General features: G+C 52.5%; 1 pseudogene; it reads left to right on the forward strand.

Moving 5' to 3' along the window:
* The first annotated feature begins 335 nt into the window (after nucleotides 1-335).
* Nucleotides 336-443, forward strand: LOC146862356 (U6atac minor spliceosomal RNA; annotated as a pseudogene).
* The last annotated feature ends 16,460 nt before the right edge of the window (nucleotides 444-16,903 follow it).

Below are 16,903 nucleotides of genomic sequence, written 5' to 3' on the forward strand. Positions count from 1 at the left end.
GGGTTCCACGCCGCATCGGTAATCGTCGCTGCCCAACTTTGACGGTGAGTCTTGTTGCTTCCGCTCCGCCCCGGCCCCGTCCCTGGGCAGTACCAGGTCGACGGGGCCCCTGTGGCTTGGATGACCACGGGCGGAGGGGGCACAAGATCAAAGCGGGAGTCGAATTTGTATGTAGTGCGGCGTGGATTTGTGCGGCAATGAGCAGTACGTTTAAGCGCCTGCGGGCGCTCGTGGGGGAGTGAGAGCATTATTGTCGGGTGCCGTCAGAAGTTTAAGCGTGTAGGGCACGTTGGTGCCGAGCGTTACGGTGGTTATGGATAAGGCTTGGGAATATTGTGTTGTACTAAAGGAGAGGAGGTTAGCACCCCCCCCTTAACAAGGATGGTAGAGGTCCCAGTGGCCTTGACAACGCATATACGGTTAAGGCACTGCCACTTACTTCGCTCCCCCCCCCCCCCCCCCCGCTTTCGGCGTCCATGCCTTTGGGGGTCGCGCTTATCTTTCTGTCGCTGGCGATCCCGGTTAACGAGTACACCCAGCAGCCCCGTGTATCGAGCTGGGCTCCGGAAGGATTTGGTTTTGTCGCGGTATGCGGGTACCCAGTCCATTGCGGCAGGTATTCAACGTCCTGCGCTAACTCTATGGGTCTAGAACAGGCGCACGGTTTCCGTGGCATGTGTACAACTTAGGGATTTTACTCACAGCTTTCCAACGCTCTTTTGATTCAGGTGGGCGGGGCAAAGAGCTTTTCGCTGCCGATTTATAACACCCCCTCCCCCGCGAGCTCCGAAGTATGGGGGGGGGGGCTTTGTTGGTGTTGACCCGGCGGCGTCACCATTGCGGCGAGTTCGCGCTCGCTCATTTAAATACGTGTATATGTAAATTATCCAGGGTCGCGGGTTTATACCCGTTTTGTTTATATTTAACCGAGCTTTTGGGGTCGTGCCACATCTCGGGCCCTGGGCAAATCACTTAATCTCCCGTGCCTGTATGGGTTTACATACAGGGTGAGATGGGTCCCAATAACCTTAGGGGCGAGTACATGGAAGCACAAATAATCGAACAACCTGCCCCGGGGGCTTCCAGAGGCTTGAGTTACGAAAAATCTAGGAGGAAGGCGATTGTCCCCGCGCCCCTCAGTGCGGAGGGCTTTCCACGGTCTCGCTTGGGCCCGTGGCCGCATTTAAAGCGTTCAAATAACTTCGGGTCCAGTGCGCGCTAGGTAAATATAACCTTCAGGTCGAGCGCGCGCTATGTAAATAAATGTAATAAGCGGGATGCTTAGTCGGGTCATTTCCAAGCGCGCTCATAACTTCGGGTCGAGCGTGCGCTATGTAAATACAACAGGCATAATGCATGCGGAGACGGGTCATTTCATAGCTCAATGTTAAGTCTGGTGCCTACGGTCGTAAATGGTCTCACAGGACAGGGGTTCGAGTCCCGGGAACGCGTTCAAAATGTCATAGAAATTTCGAAATCATCTTTCTAAATTACAACGATGCTTAAACCACCGCTTGCGTCTAGCACTCCCATTACCTTGGGGTTATCTCGACGCTACATAGGAGGTGCCTTGCGGCGGGGGCAGCATGATAGAGGTGGGCACTGCTGCATCTGGCCGGTGGGGCGATGGCTAAATGGGCAACCTAAACTTCAGTGGTGTGGCGCAGGTGCGCACCAGTTGCCGTGGTTGGGGTGGGGGTCGAGGCGAGCGAGGTGGGCATTGTAAGAAGTGATATGTATATGACCACCCGTTGGGCTCTCGCTCTGTGCTCCAGATCCCCCCCCCCCCAAGGGGAGGGCTGCGAGCCGCGGGTCGCGTCGCAGTCCTGGACAAAGCATTTATTCCCCGTGTGTATGCAATATGTAATGTAAAGTGTGCCTATAATTGTGTAGGCACGCTACGATAAAGGCAATGAACGCAGATTTGGTCGTGTTCGTTCACGCGAGACTGTGATTTTGGGGCAAATCGGCGCCAGGAAGGTAGTATGGGGGGAGGGCGCAAGCGAGCACCATGCCGCTTGCCAGGTTCAGGGTGGGGATGAGGGCAGACGCGAACAGGGTGTGCATGGTTAACGTGATGTATGAGCACCTGTGTCCTCTCCCCCCCCCCCCCCACTCTCCCCCCCCCCCTTTTTTCTTGCGGTACAGCCACGCCTTTTCGTGTATGCATATTTCTTGCGCTTATGCTGGTTTCTTTTGCAGTACATTCGTCCGCTTTCACTGACTGGAGGATTATTAATTGGCGACAGAGAGACGCGAGACAAACACCATCCATATTCGGGGCTCAGACGGGAGTAAGTACGGGCAGTTGGGGGATGGGGGTACCTCTCGGAGTAGCATGTGGCACTCAGGAGCGAAGAACTAACCTCAAAGGGGGTGAACAGGCGGTTAACTTTCTCTCTTTCCCAATTGCAGATAAGAGAGAACAACCGCTAAGTGATGGAGAGCCAAGGATTATCCCCCCCCCTTTTCACACCAGGGACACAGGTTGAGGAGTCTGTGCCGGACACTTCGGAGGAAGCACGGATTGCCGCTTTCCTGGAGCTGACGAGGGCCAAGGGTTTAGCTTGGGCGACGGAACTATTGAAAGCCAGTACCCCCCCAGACTCTGGGATAGCGATGGACGGTCCGGCTACGGATAAGGATGTAGAGGAGGTTGCGGGCCCGTCACGGTCGAAAAGAATCCGCCGCCCGACGAGCAAAGACTTTCCGGTAGAACAGCCACCGGCTCGGAATAGAGCGGCCCCTCCTCACAGGCCCCCAGTGCCCCCCCAGGCGGCGGTTAGCTTGGGGACGGGGGCGCACAACGGACTGCCTGGCCCGCCCCAGGCGACATTTGCCTCAGCAGAGGATTTGGGTAAGCTTGCAGACACTTTAAAAGACTTCATGGCTGAGGTCAGATCCGGTCTGCTGCTTGCCAGGTCACCCCTAGGGGTTGGTCCGGCCGCCCCACCGCCGCCGACTGTCCTCCCGGCGCCGGGGGGCTTCACGCAGGTGTGGTGTCAGCCGCCGGCTGCGTTGGAACCTCCTCCGCGGCCCACACCCCCAGCTGCTGCTGTGGCCGAGAGCGCGGCAAGTGCGGTTGATACTGCAGTAGTGGTTCCCCCAGTGGTACCGACGCCGGCACCAACGCTAGCCGTAGCACCTAAGCCTCTAGTTACCACGGCCCCGCTAGTATCAGGCCGCTGTTCACTCGCTTGGATGGTCCCTCTAGTGGCCAAAGAAGGGATTTGGCGCAGGGAATTTATTGATATCTTCACCCTTCTCATGCATGGGGCGGAGGGGGTAGATACCAGGAGGATGGGCAACAAGGAAGAGGACAAGCGGGTGCGGTATCATGTATATCCCACCAAAAATATTGTGACTTGGGGTCAGGCCTTTGCCATTTTTGCGGCAGTGATAGTGGAGAAATTCCCAGATGAAGGGCCTGGTCTCTTCCACTATGCAAGCGTGATTACTGAAGAGGCTGCTAAGGGTGGGGGCATGGGATGGTACCACTACGACTGTGACTTCCGCAGACAGAGAGCAATCTGCCCAGATCTTGAATGGGACCAGTTGGAGGTCCGTTTATGGGTAAAACACATGGGCAAGCATACTGAGGGGTCTACGACGAAGTCAGGTACAGAGAGCGGTGTAAAGAGCAAAGAGAAAGAGGATAAAAAGGAGAGGAAATGGGAGAGCAGGAAGTCCTTTCGGGGCGGGCGTGGGGGGGGTCGCAGGCCTGGCTTTCGGGCACGGTCTTCTGGAACTTGCAGGCTCTTCAATGCAGGGTTCTGCTCCTGGGACAAATCATGCCGTTTCTCCCACAACTGCAGCGTGTGCGGGGCCCCCCATGCCGCCACCGCATGCTCCAAGCGCGACACCCCCGACAAGCCTTCATCCAGCAAGTAGCCCGGGGGTTTCCCCCCCTCCTGCGCTTTGGCCCCCTGCGTACACAGCTGCCAGCGCGCATGACCTAGCCCCACACGATCATGTGAAAGGGCCCTCTCCCATCTGCGTAAAGAACCTCCTCAGCGCACTCCGCGGTTACACTGGCAAGGAAGGGTCCCTCATTTCTGAGGGTTTCTTAGACGGTTTCCGCATTCCTTATCAAGGCCCCTTAGTGAGCAGGGATGCGGAGAATCAGAAGTCAGCTAGGGAACACCCGGAGGTAGTGCGGGATAAAATAGCGAAGGAGGTGTCTTTGGGCAGGGTGGCGGGCCCATTTTCATCACCCCCTATGCCCCACTTTGTGATTTCTCCCCTGGGGGTGGTACCAAAAAAGGAGCCAGGGGCTTTCCGACTTATCCACAACCTATCACACCCAGAAGGGGACTCCGTGAATTCCTGGCTGGACGAAGGTAAATGCTCAGTGTCTTACTGCTCCCTAGACCTGGCAGTCGACATGATCAGGAGGGCAGGGAAGGGAGCCTGGTTGGCCAAGTCTGATATCGAATCGGCCTTCCGGCTCCTGCCAGTACACCCGGACAGCCAGCACCTTCTGGGCTTCAAGTGGGGGGACCAGGTCTTTTATGATAGGTGTATGCCCATGGGATGCTCGGTGTCTTGTGCGTACTTTGAGGCGTTCAGCTCCTTCCTACAGTGGGCCTTAACAAACAGGTATGGCATTGAGGGAGTGACCCACTACCTGGATGATTTCCTTTTTATCGGGGGAGCTGACTCGCAAGATTGTGCACGGGCGCTGCAATGTTTCAAGGAATTGGCAGGACACTTGGGCGTACCTTTAGCTCCTGGTAAGACCGAGGGTCCGGCGCAGGTTTTGGTATTCTTGGGCATCGAGTTGGACACGGTAAAGGGCGTGTCCCGACTCCCTGCGGATAAGGTACAGGCCCTGCGTCAGGAGATCTGCGATCTACTGGGTAGGGACAAGGCTACTCTAGGTGAAATCCAATGCCTGCTAGGGACCCTGAATTTTGCGCTAAAGGTCATACCCATGGGGAGGGTCTTTGCACGCAGGCTAGCTAGGGCGACTGCTGGTATAAAGAAGAAACATCACTGGGTCAAGTTGGGGACAGGGCTGAAGCAGGATCTGGCGGTATGGAGCGAATTCCTCGCCTGCTTTAACGGGACGGTTATTTGGAAGCAGCCCTGGATTGATAGTCAGGAACTCTGTCTTTTCACAGATGCCTCAGGCAGGGAAGGTTTTGGGGCTATCCTGGGCGAAGAATGGTGCGCGCAGGGATGGCCCAATGTTTGGCGCAGGCGTAGGATCACCAAAAATGTTACTGTGTTGGAGCTCTTCCCGATTGTTGTTGCATTACACCTATGGCCGGCGGCATTGTCAGACAGAAAGGTGGTTTTCTGGTCTGACAACATGGCGGTCGTTCAGGCAATTAACAACCAGTCCGCCAGGTGCCGGCTGGTGCTGTGCTTACTAAGGGAGTTGGTCCGGGCTTGCCTGCGCATCAATGTGGAGTTTAAAGCCAGGCACATTGAGGGGATTCAAAATGTGGCAGCTGACGCTCTTTCTCGTTTTCAGTGGCTCCGATTCAGGGAGGCCTGGCCGCGGGCGAGAGCGCAGATGACCCCATTCCCGGACCATCTATGGAGGATCCTGCAGTGGGACTGAGCCTGAAAGCGATGGGAGAAAGAGCTCTGGCCCCAGGTACCAGAAAGCGTTACAGCGCCCACATGGCAACATTCAGAGCAACTTCTGTGGCACTGGGTACTTCAGGTGCTGCGTTGGTGTCCCAGGTCCGAGCATTCCTGGTGTGGGCTAGGGGACAAGGGAAGAGCCGCTCATGGGTGGGCAGTCACTTGGCAGCCGTAAGCCACGACACTAGGTTGTCTGGCGGGGCGGATCCCACTAACTCCTATCCCATCCGGGCCGCCTTGAAGGGTTGGGCTAGGGAGGAGCCCAGGGCCCCTGATAATCGAGCGCCCATTGATTTCGAAATCCTGAAAGGCATGCTAGGGGCTCTCGAGTTAGTCACCTACTCTCATTACGAGGCCACGCTGTTTTCAGCCACATTCTGCTTAGCATTCTTCGGGGCTTTCAGAGTCAGTGAGTTAGTGGCTAGGTCCAAGGTCGACTGTTCAGGGGATGCGCTGGCAATTTCAGACGTGTCCATTTCCGGGTCACTGACCATTCTTTTACGCAAGTCCAAGACTGATCAGGCGGGGCGGGGGATCAGGGTGGTTCTCCAGCCCCTAGGTGACCCCAGGTTCTGCCCAGTACAATGGGTAAAGGCGTTTTTGGAACACAGACCGCCTGGCCCTGGTTATCTCCTGTTGCATTCAAATGGTACCCCTGTAACTAGATACCAGTTCGAGCAGGTAATCAGGGCCAGTTTAGCCAGGGCGGGGCTCGCCCGGCCGGACAGAAGGTATTCCAGCCACTCCTTCCGCATTGGCGCTGCCACCGCCGCTCACCTGGCGGGATTAGAGGCTGCTCAGGTGAAGAAACTGGGGCGTTGGGAATCTGATTGCTATAAGATATACGTTCGCCCGTGAGGCAGCGGTCAGTAATATGTTTGTGATTTATGGTGTGTATCGTGGAAATCACCCTTTCTGATTAAATAACTTGTGTGTACACCATGTCTCCTCTTTATTAGGACGAGTGGTGTGGGTGATCGGGCATTCATTTGTCGCCCGGGCGGCCCAATGGGCATTGCACCGTAATTGGATGCGACACTTCCCGCAGACCGAAGTGGAATGGATGGGGGTGCCGGGGATGAGATGGTTCGAACTCAGGAATAAGATCGAGCAGAGACTAAGAGCACACGGGTCCACCTTGCCCCACCTGTTGGTGATACACCTGGGCGGTAACGACCTTGTTACCCTAGGGAGACGATTGCTGTTATTAGCCATGAAAAGAGACTTAGGGGAAATCTGCAAACGTCTGGGCGAGTGTGAGATCGTGTGGTCTGAGATCATCCCCCGCAGGTCTTGGCGGGGAGCTAAATCCTTGGAAGCGGTGGAGCACTCCAGGAGGCGCATTAATGGAGCAATGCGTAAGTTCACAGCCCAAAGGGGTTTGGGCTTTATTCGCCATGAGATGATTCGGGGGAATGTGAAGGGGTACTTCGACTTGGATGGAGTACACCTCTCCCAAATAGGCATGGACCTGTTTTTATTGGATTTAAGCGAAGCATTGGTGAATAGAGGGTGCAGGTAAAGAGCTAGGTTGGTGGGGGGCCCTGGCTGCGACGGTTAGCCGCCTCCAGGGCTGTGGCGGAGTTACAGGGCGATCTGGAAGCAGGCCGGTACAAAGGGTACCTCTGCGCGGCACCACGTGGTGCCTGAGCCAAAACGAGGAGCCTCCAGAGAGGTCCCGGAAGCCGGTCGGCGCCCCGCTAGGCCTGCGGGCGGTTGTGGGCCTGAACAACCGGGGGCTTGCTATGCGACGCTCCGCCCCGAGAGGGGGGGTGTGAGTAGAATTTCAACGGCACGTGATCGAAAAAAGAATCACTTGGGGGGCAGCACTTGCGGGTCGTTCCCGTGCTGCCCGGCTCATCAGGCGGGGCAGGTGAAGTAGATGGCCGCCTGCCCTTGGATCGCCCGTAAGATAACCCACCTATTACATATCCTGGATTATGTAATAAATCCTGCAGCATTTGTTACCCATTTACAACTGTTTCTTGTGTCTTCTTTGGGTAACCTAATTTGGGGGAGGGGGGTGAGCGGGGTGCCCCTGGGGGTACTATGCCGCTGACCGCGGCCCCCGCAGGGGGCCACTCGGCGGTCGGCGCCTTAGTGGCCCCGGGGCCCCGGTCACCCCTCCCCACTCCCTCCTTCGGGGGGGGCGGGGGCAGGGATCCTGATTGTGCCCCCCTCCGTGTCGGGGGCCGGAAGTGACGCGAAAGGCGCGTCACTTCCGGGCCCAGGTGTGAGGGGAAGGCTATTTAGCCTTCCCCCACCCTCACTGGCGACCTCTTTGTCGCCCACCTCGCCTTTTTACCCTCCCTACCGCTTACCCGGCGTGGTGTGGTGGGGTGGGGTTTTTGGCTGAACGTTTTAATGTTTTTCTTTTCGTTGCAGGCGGAGTTACAGGGCGATCTGGAAGCAGGCCGGTACAAAGGGTACCTCTGCGCGGCACCACGTGGTGCCTGAGCCAAAACGAGGAGCCTCCAGAGAGGTCCCGGAAGCCGGTCGGCGCCCCGCTAGGCCTGCGGGCGGTTGTGGGCCTGAACAACCGGGGGCTTGCTATGCGACGCTCCGCCCCGAGAGGGGGGGTGTGAGTAGAATTTCAACGGCACGTGATCGAAAAAAGAATCACTTGGGGGGCAGCACTTGCGGGTCGTTCCCGTGCTGCCCGGCTCATCAGGCGGGGCAGGTGAAGTAGATGGCCGCCTGCCCTTGGATCGCCCGTAAGATAACCCACCTATTACATATCCTGGATTATGTAATAAATCCTGCAGCATTTGTTACCCATTTACAACTGTTTCTTGTGTCTTCTTTGGGTAACCTAATTTGGGGGAGGGGGGTGAGCGGGGTGCCCCTGGGGGTACTATGCACAGTAACAATGACCTGGCCAGGAGTTAGGACATCTCTGCGCTCTGAGTGAAAACACCAACGATTGCAGCCCCAAGGTCTGTGGCACTCATGTATGGGGGAGGGGCCACGACACCAAATGCTCCTCCCGTGAATCACAGCGCGGGGGAGTTGATGATCAGACCCACCGGCTGAAAGTGGACAACAGACTGCTCAACACAGCTCCAAGCAGGTCTCAAGCAGCGGGGGCCCAAAGGCAAGCCGGCATCCACCTCAGGACCGCTGCACACGGACCCGGAGCAGGCCGCCCCACGTTGGTCCGCTACGCAGTCTGCGACCCGACAATAGTCTGACGCACATGAGTATCTCCTATGGTGCCACAGCACCCTCAGCAGGGAGGTGTTTCACTGGTTGGGACAGCAGGGGGAAGAAGCTTCTGAATAGGCACCGCCGTCCGAAGCCCCCCAGCACTCCAAACCAGGCCAACGCGGTCCGATATGGTCGCCGAGCCCCCGGCAGCCACCCGCAGCGCCTCCCGCGTCTCAACCACTCACCGCCCCACTGTCCTGGCCACCGCAGGTCGATCCTTTGGCAGGAGCCACCAAGTCCGCTCTAGCCAGCAGTCATGGGCCGCACGCTCTGGCACCGGCTCACACGTAAGGTCGAGGATTATCAGGCCTCTGCTGCGATGCCTTGCTGCATCGTCTCACTGGCCCAGGGGGGTGACACAGGCAGAACCTGGAATACCGGCTGGCAAGGGCATCACCCAGGGGCAGCGGGGGCAGCGTTTCAGGGCCCATGTCGGCAGGATAAGTAACGGATTATGACGGGGCTACGGGAGCTCTTCAACAGCGCGTCCACCATGTTGGACCTCTTGGCCACGCCGCCCATATTTTTCATTCTACTTACATTAACATCTAATTCATCTGCCATTTCTTCCAATTTATCATGTTCTTTATTGCCACATCTAGCTGCTTCTCTGATCAAATATCTCATTTCATCAGCATTATATGCCTGTAGTCTGTTCAAGTCTACATTACCCTGAAGCATCTCTCCAAATTCTATCTTCAGAATGCAGTGCAGACTTATTTAGGTGGAAGTTCTATCACTGCTGTCTTTGTAATTTGTTCTATGCCACTTGTGCTAAGCACCGGCTCGATAAGTGAAGTGGCTGATGGGCTACTCAATACAACTCCAGTAAGAGCTTGCACTGCCACCGTATCTCCCCCTCCATCAACCCCAGCAGTAGTCTGGGTAGGTGCTATGTGTTGATTTGTATAGAGAGGAGGTCTTGAAATCAGCATTTCACCAAAAAACTTGTCATCATCATCCAACTCCTCTCCATCTTTCTTCTCTTTAACTTATCTGTTTTACCGTGCTCTATTTCCATAACTATAGCAGGTAAGGTAAGGTATATGTGAATTCCCCTGAAGAGTTGGAGGATTACCCACCATGGCACAGGACTGGTGGAACCGTATCAGACTCCAAGGGGCATATCAGCAAGGCGAGGCGATAGAATTATCGTCGCTTTTGCGGCCGTTTTCGGCCGAACAGCGGCGATAATTTTATCGCCTAATTAGCAAGCTCACGCTAACGCGTGAAAACTTGCGTTAGCGTAGGAATTCCTAACGCCCAGCTTTGCATCTCTAATGAGATGTAAAGTGGGCGTTCCTGACCTGACATGACAGGAGAAATGTCGCTAAGCGACATTTCTCCTATCATCAAGCCCCACGCTATGAAGCATAGCGGCAAGAAAAGTAGTGATAAGCTCTGTTATCACTACTTTCCTTACGCCTGGTTCAGGACTGACTTAGCCATGATATCCTATGGAAGGTGGAAATCATGGCTAAGTTTGTGAGTCCCTATCATCAAGCTAACGCCACATTGCGTGAGATTATCGCTGGGTTTCCAGCGATAATCTCGCGTTAGGCAGTTAGCGTGAGGATTTTTATCGCTTTTGAGATAAGCGTTGCTAATAGCAAGCTATCTCAGCGATAAAAATCCACGCTAGCCGGCGATAATTATCCTAGCGCTAAGCGCGCTTAGCGATAATTATCGCCAGTTGTTGCTGATATGCCCCTAAATCCTTTGTTTCTCATCCGCAGACCGCCGTAAAAGGTCAGGCAGAAAAAATGGAGACATCAGGAAACGCCACCATTGGTACTACAGCCTGGATTTAGAAAGTAACTCCAATAGAGGAAACGGGATGCGGCCCCTTTAAATCCCCATCAACTTCAAGGCAAACGTCAGACGCTGACAGGGAGACAGCCGTAAGAGAAACAAGAGAAGGAGAGGAAGAGAAATTGTTACAAGACGGCGAGTATGCTACCGAGGTGTGATAGTTTGACTGCTGTAATTGACAGTGTTAATGTACATCGCACGCTGGTGGTGTCTTCCGCGCGGCCAGCGCACGATACATGTTTTACCATGTTATCTTCTATGTGTTCTTTTAAATGTTGTTCCAAGCTCTAACATGGAGCGTTGTTCGGTGTAGAGTTTGGGTAGTGGAGTCAGTTACTATCCGGACGGCTGGCCGACTGGACGCTCCGTGTGTCGGGTGGAAGAATATGCAAATAAACTCCTTTTCTGCACAAGACGCGTCCTGCTGATGATTTCTACACCTATTTCATCTGGCAAAGACCGGGAATCTTCCACCCGCATACCCACGCCTGTACCGAACTTTCACCTACCTTCATTAATTTATACTGAGAAGGCTGCGTCTTCAGGTCCGCACATAGGTCCTCGATAATAAGGTACGTGTTTTCAAATATGTCATTGGAGCTCCTGATTTGAATCCGTGGTCGGCAACATGAAGCTCGCGCTTCGCATTACTTAAGACTTCCTCCGAGCCGCTGACGTCATCACGTTGCGGTAAGCTGCACCATCTTGGATTGGGCCCATTTACGTGCAACGCTATTGACTATGCAGTTTAATCCTCGCATTTGAAAATAAACGCGTGTTGTCAGTTTCACTCTCCGACGATACGCACGTCGATTTCAAGCACATACGCGTACTGTCAAATACATTGCTTGACAACACGCACGTCAATTTCAAGTTCATAAGCATGTCGTCAATTTAATTTTACGACGATACGCACATCATTTTACTTGGATTTAAATGACCAGTCCACAAGTCGTGCTTGAGAGAACGACGCCAAATTACCAGGCCTGCGAGAAGGCTGACCCGGTTGAAGACTGACGAGGGGGAAACGCTACAGAAGAGTCAGGATGCCACCGGAAATACATTGTGCCCAGCCGTGCTCCAGGAGCGTGGCTCAACCAGGTACGGTCGCGATTCCTGGGGAGGCATAACAGACTTTATTGAGTATTACGGATATATCAAGTGTAAGCAGATATTCGATTATATATTTTAGGACTTTTCCTATGACATAGTGTTTACTTCCGTATCTGATTTCATACACTTGCTGTAAGTTTTACATTTCCAAACATTTACATTTTTGCATACATGTTAACAATATGAGCATGGTCCAATTTTAGGGTAATAAACTGTAGCATTGTGCTAAGTGTCATATTTATTAGTACCCAAAACCCCCCTCCCACCCTATACCCACCCCATAAACAAACCCCTCAACAAAGAAAACTGTTGCCACTGTGATTGAATTACACCTTGTCAGGTGCATAGTACCTTGTGATAGTCATGTCCGATAACATAGGGAAGGACAAGGGGAAAGAGAGAGGAAGGAAGAGGAGCGAGGAAACGGAGGGGGGGGAGCGGAGACACCTCAATGATCCAACACACTGCAGGAGTAGAAATCAAATATCCTCCACCACAGTCTTCCCATGCACTCTGAGGACTCTCTGACATCTCTTCCGTTTCTGCCTTAAACAGCTCTATCAGTTGTGCCCAGTCCAGGGACATTGGTCATTTTCTCAATCCCCTATACTCTTCCCGTTGCAGCGCTTTCCTCTCCGCTTCGGCCCATCGGAGAACTTCCTCCCTCCATTTGCCTTCACGTGGTGCTGTGCGGGATTTCACGTGGTGCTGTGTAATTAATCTCTTCTTATTTATTTATTTATTTATTTATTTATTTATTTAGGAGCTTATAAAGCACACTAATACCCAAGGGTGTCCTGGCGCTGTCATGCTGAGCATCCCTGAAAAACGAGGGTCTAATCCCTGAACAACCAGGTCTTCAGCCCCCTCCTAAAAGACAGAAGTTCCTCCGCTTTCCTAAGATGTACTGGAAGGCAGTTCCATGCGGTGGCCGCGCCATAGGAAAACATCTTTCCACCCCAGCTGGTCTTTTTTTATCCTGGGAACAACCACTAGGTTGTTCTCCGCAGAGCGCAGTGCCCTCTCTGGCACATACTGCCTGAAACAGTCCCTCAGAAACTCTGGGCCAATGCCTTTCAATGCCTTGAAAACCGTGCAGAAGGCCTTAAATTGAGAGCGTCTGTGAATCGGGAGCCAGTGGAGTTTCCTTATTTCTTCTCGGACTGAAACATACTTAGGAGAGCCTGTCAGCAGTCTCGCTGCCGCGTTTTGTACCATCTGTAATCTGTACAGATGGTTTTTTTTCAGATTGAGGTACAGACTATTACAGTAGTCTAAGCGCGACAGGATCAAAGCTGAGACTGCTAGCCGAAAGCCATCCGAGGGCAGGAATGTTTTTACTTTCCTCAGTATCGTATCCTGATGATGTGAAAACACGAAGACACCACTCCACTGACCTGTCCTCCAAAGTCCAGTTTCTGGTCCATCATGACACCCAGGTTCCTAGCTTTTGGGGTAGGCACTGGCTGCTTCCCTAGGGCCTCGTGCCACATAGCTGGCGACCAGGTATTTGGATTATTTCCAAATATCATGACCTCAGTCTTACCGGCATTTAGTTTGAGGCAATTTGCGGCCATCCAGCTTGCAATATTTTTAAGACAATCATGACACCTAGTTATCATATCCACTTTGGACTCTCGTTGTATCGATAACACGATTTGCGTGTCATCTGCGTACGAAGTAAGTTGGAGGCCATAAGATCTAATCAAGGCTCCCAACGGACTCACATAAACGTTAAAAAGAGTGGGGCTCAGGGAGGACCCTTGCGGAACCCCGCACGGGAGGGCAAAGGGTTTGGACACCTCGGCACCCAACTCCACGGTCTGGGTTCTATCGGCCAGAAAAGACTTCAGGAGGCTCCAGGCCGTGCCTTCCACCCTTGTCTTTGCCAACCGGTCCATCATCACTCCATGATGCACCGTGTCGAACGCCGCCGACAGGTCCAACAGAATCAGGACCGCCTCACCCCCCTGATCCACCACCTCGCTAACCTCCTCCGTCGCCTTAATCAGGGCCAGTTCCGTGCTATGTCCTGCACGAAACCCGAATTGCGTAGAATCAAGGGCCTTAGTTCTCTCCAAGAAAAAGCTAAGTTGCCTGTTTATGGCCTTCTCGAATAATTTCGCCAGCAGAGGGAGCCGCGAAATTGGTCTAGAGCTGGTTGGGTCACTTTTTTCTAGAGTGGGTTTTTTAATTAAAGGTAGGATAGAAGCAACTTTCCACCTCCTAGGATAAATGCCTGACTCAATAATAGAGTTAAACAGAGGGGTACGCGTGGTGGCAATCACTTCTGGACAATTTTTAAGGACCGCCACCGGGCACGGGTCACTAGGGGCTCCCGAACGGGCAGCCAACAAAAGACCAGTGACCTCCTCCGATTGTAGCGGGCTAAAGCCCCTTAATCTATCCTGCGACCAAACTGACCCGGCATCTGCCCTTCGTGCTGCAACTCCCACCTCTCCATAAACTTCGGCAAAGGAGGAGAAAATCCCCGCCACTTTATTCTGAAAAAAGGTGGCTAAGGTCTCACACATATCAGCACTAGTCGCTGAGATAGGTTCAGCTGGAATCGTGAGTTTGGTTATGGTTTTAAATAACTCTCTGGAGGATGAACTTGCCATCTCTATTTGTTCCGTGAAATAAGTTTTTTTTGCTTCATTTATTAGATTTTTATAAATAGAGAGGCTCCTTTTATATATTTCTTTCTTAGTTGGACTGTACCCGTTCCGCCAATTTCTCTCCAATTTCTTACACTCCGTTTTGGCGGTCTGCAGAGAGTCTGAGAACCACGGCGCCGAGGGCATCGCCTTTCTGGGCGTAAAAGATTTTACTGGCGCAAAAATATCGCAGGCCCTCTCGACCCACTTGGAGTACAAGTCAACCGCTATGTTTACGTCCGACGGGATACAGGGGGCATTAGACCTTAGGTACTTCACCATTTCTACCCTATCTATATTTTTCCAAGCCCGGCTCACAATCTTATCCCTTGGCTTGGACCTTGGCTGTGTCTGGGTCCCTGAGGAAAGTGTAAAAATTATAGCAGCATGGTCGGACCAAGGGAGAGGCAGAATATCTACAATATCAAGATCAGGATTGTTAGTAAAAATGCCATCCAGGGTGTGCCCTGCAGTATGCGAAGGACCAACCACCCTTTGAACCAACCCACCTGCAGCCATAAATTCTGTGAGTTGCATACTGTCTGGGTCTGATTGATCATCCAGATAGAAATTAAAATCACCCATAACGGTGAACGAGCGGGCAAAAAATCCATCCTCTATCAAAGTGCCGAGTGCCTCCAAAAACGTGCTTCTGGGCCCCGGGGGCCGATAGATCAAAAGCGCTTTAAACGTATTATGGGGAGAAAGACGAACATTGATAGATAGGGCCTCACACGCATGGTTGGAGGCAGTGGAAAACAAAGGCTCCAGGCTGTTGTGATAGATCACTGCAAGCCCACCCCCCCTTCCTGACGGTCGGTCCAATGTGAAGCAGAGAAAATTTGCAGGGAGGGCCTTCACAATATCGGGGCCTGAGGAATTGTTTGTCCAAGCCTCAGTGATAAAAGCAAGTTTAATCTGGTGCTGTTCCATGAACAGACTGCATTCCAGACTATGCTTGACCAGACACCTAGCGTTCACTAGCAAGCATTTCCATGGTTGGGCTCTATTCTCTCGAAAATGCGGGCCCTTCCTCTCTCTACTCCCTGAACTACCCTGGCATGCAAAAATATCTCGCAGTGGGTACTGACAGCACCCACAGTCGGTAAAAGAGTCTTTAAAAGTCATCTCAGGATGGAGCCTAGGACAACCAGACTTCCCACCTTCAGGATTCAAACCTCTGAGCTGGTCGGATGAGTAACTGTAAACCTCTGCTGAACCTGAACCAGGGTGACGCGCCCTGAGCCCGAACCGAGCGCGGACAGGCGCAGACGGGCTTGCCTTTGGCGCGCCATCGGAGCGCCGGCGGCGCGCCCGCTGCGCGCGTCGACTGCGCGGTCGCGGCATACAGGGAGTATAAGTCTCCAGCCCGCTCAGCGCCCAATCAGAGCCCCGTTCCCACCTCCCTGTTGCAACCAATGAGCCGCCTCTCACTCGGCGTCACCGGGTACTTCGGGAGAATGAGCAGCTCGCACCCCAGCAACCCGGTAAGTTTGTGCAAAAAAAGCCTATACTAGCAGCCTAAGCGGTGTTGAACCAATGTTAGCAGCGAAATATGGCAAGTTTAAAAATCACATTAACAGCAGCAGTAAAAACGAGTTAAAAGTTGGCTAAAATTAAAGAAGGAGCTTCACCTGGCGGGTATTGAACACAACCCGGCTCCAGGGATGAAACTTCTCTCTCTCATCACCATGGTGAAGGTACTAAGACAGTGCTCATGTCTTTATTCTTTTTAAGAGATACTGTCGTGAACCCAATGAGTGATTTAATTAAAGGGTTAACAACTGTACCGAGAAGCTATTCTGAGTTTCCATATGCCTGTTTTTTTTTCCCTCTGTCAGTGTTTCTACTTTTGAAAAAAACCTTATCACGAGGTGGTGGTGAAGGGATAGGAAGTATATTTTCTTTCTAGGAGACTCTCCACACTATCAAAATCTTCCATTGAAAACCCAAATAATTGAATACACAAGATTTGAACACTTACCAGTGGACTTTATATTCTGTTCTGAGGGCCGAAGAAAGATCCGGTGGTCCCGAACTCCCTGTCACCTGGAAAGAAGAAAGAAAGAAAGAAGAAAATAATATTAGTTGGGATGACTGTCTATAGATGTGTGAAAAATAAATGAACATATAAAAGCAGAAAATAGAGTTTGTCTTGTATAAATGACCCAGCTCTTAGATTTCTCAATTGATCTGTCTTTCTTCTCTCTCTTTCTCTTTCAGCTGACAAACAATCCCATTTATAAAGCGCTTTAAACTGTGTAGTTTTCGCACTGGATTCATGTCATTCATAGTCTGTTTCAAGTGTTCTAGCTTTTCAAAAGTTGAAAGTACCCTCCATTAGAAACTGCAGTTTCTGAACATATGCTGCAAATTTATTCCATTAAGGAATCTAACATCATATAATATCCAACCATTTCCACTATTTCAAATGCTGGTGTGCTCTCTTTTAGCATTTTTTGGTCCTCCTTAAGCTTTTCCTTGTTCTTAGGTTAAATTTTAGTAAATACTTCACCAAT

The sequence above is a fragment of the Triturus cristatus genome, chromosome 2_2 (genome assembly GCF_964204655.1).
Source record: "Triturus cristatus chromosome 2_2, aTriCri1.1, whole genome shotgun sequence".
Lineage (NCBI taxonomy): Eukaryota > Metazoa > Chordata > Amphibia > Caudata > Salamandridae > Triturus > Triturus cristatus.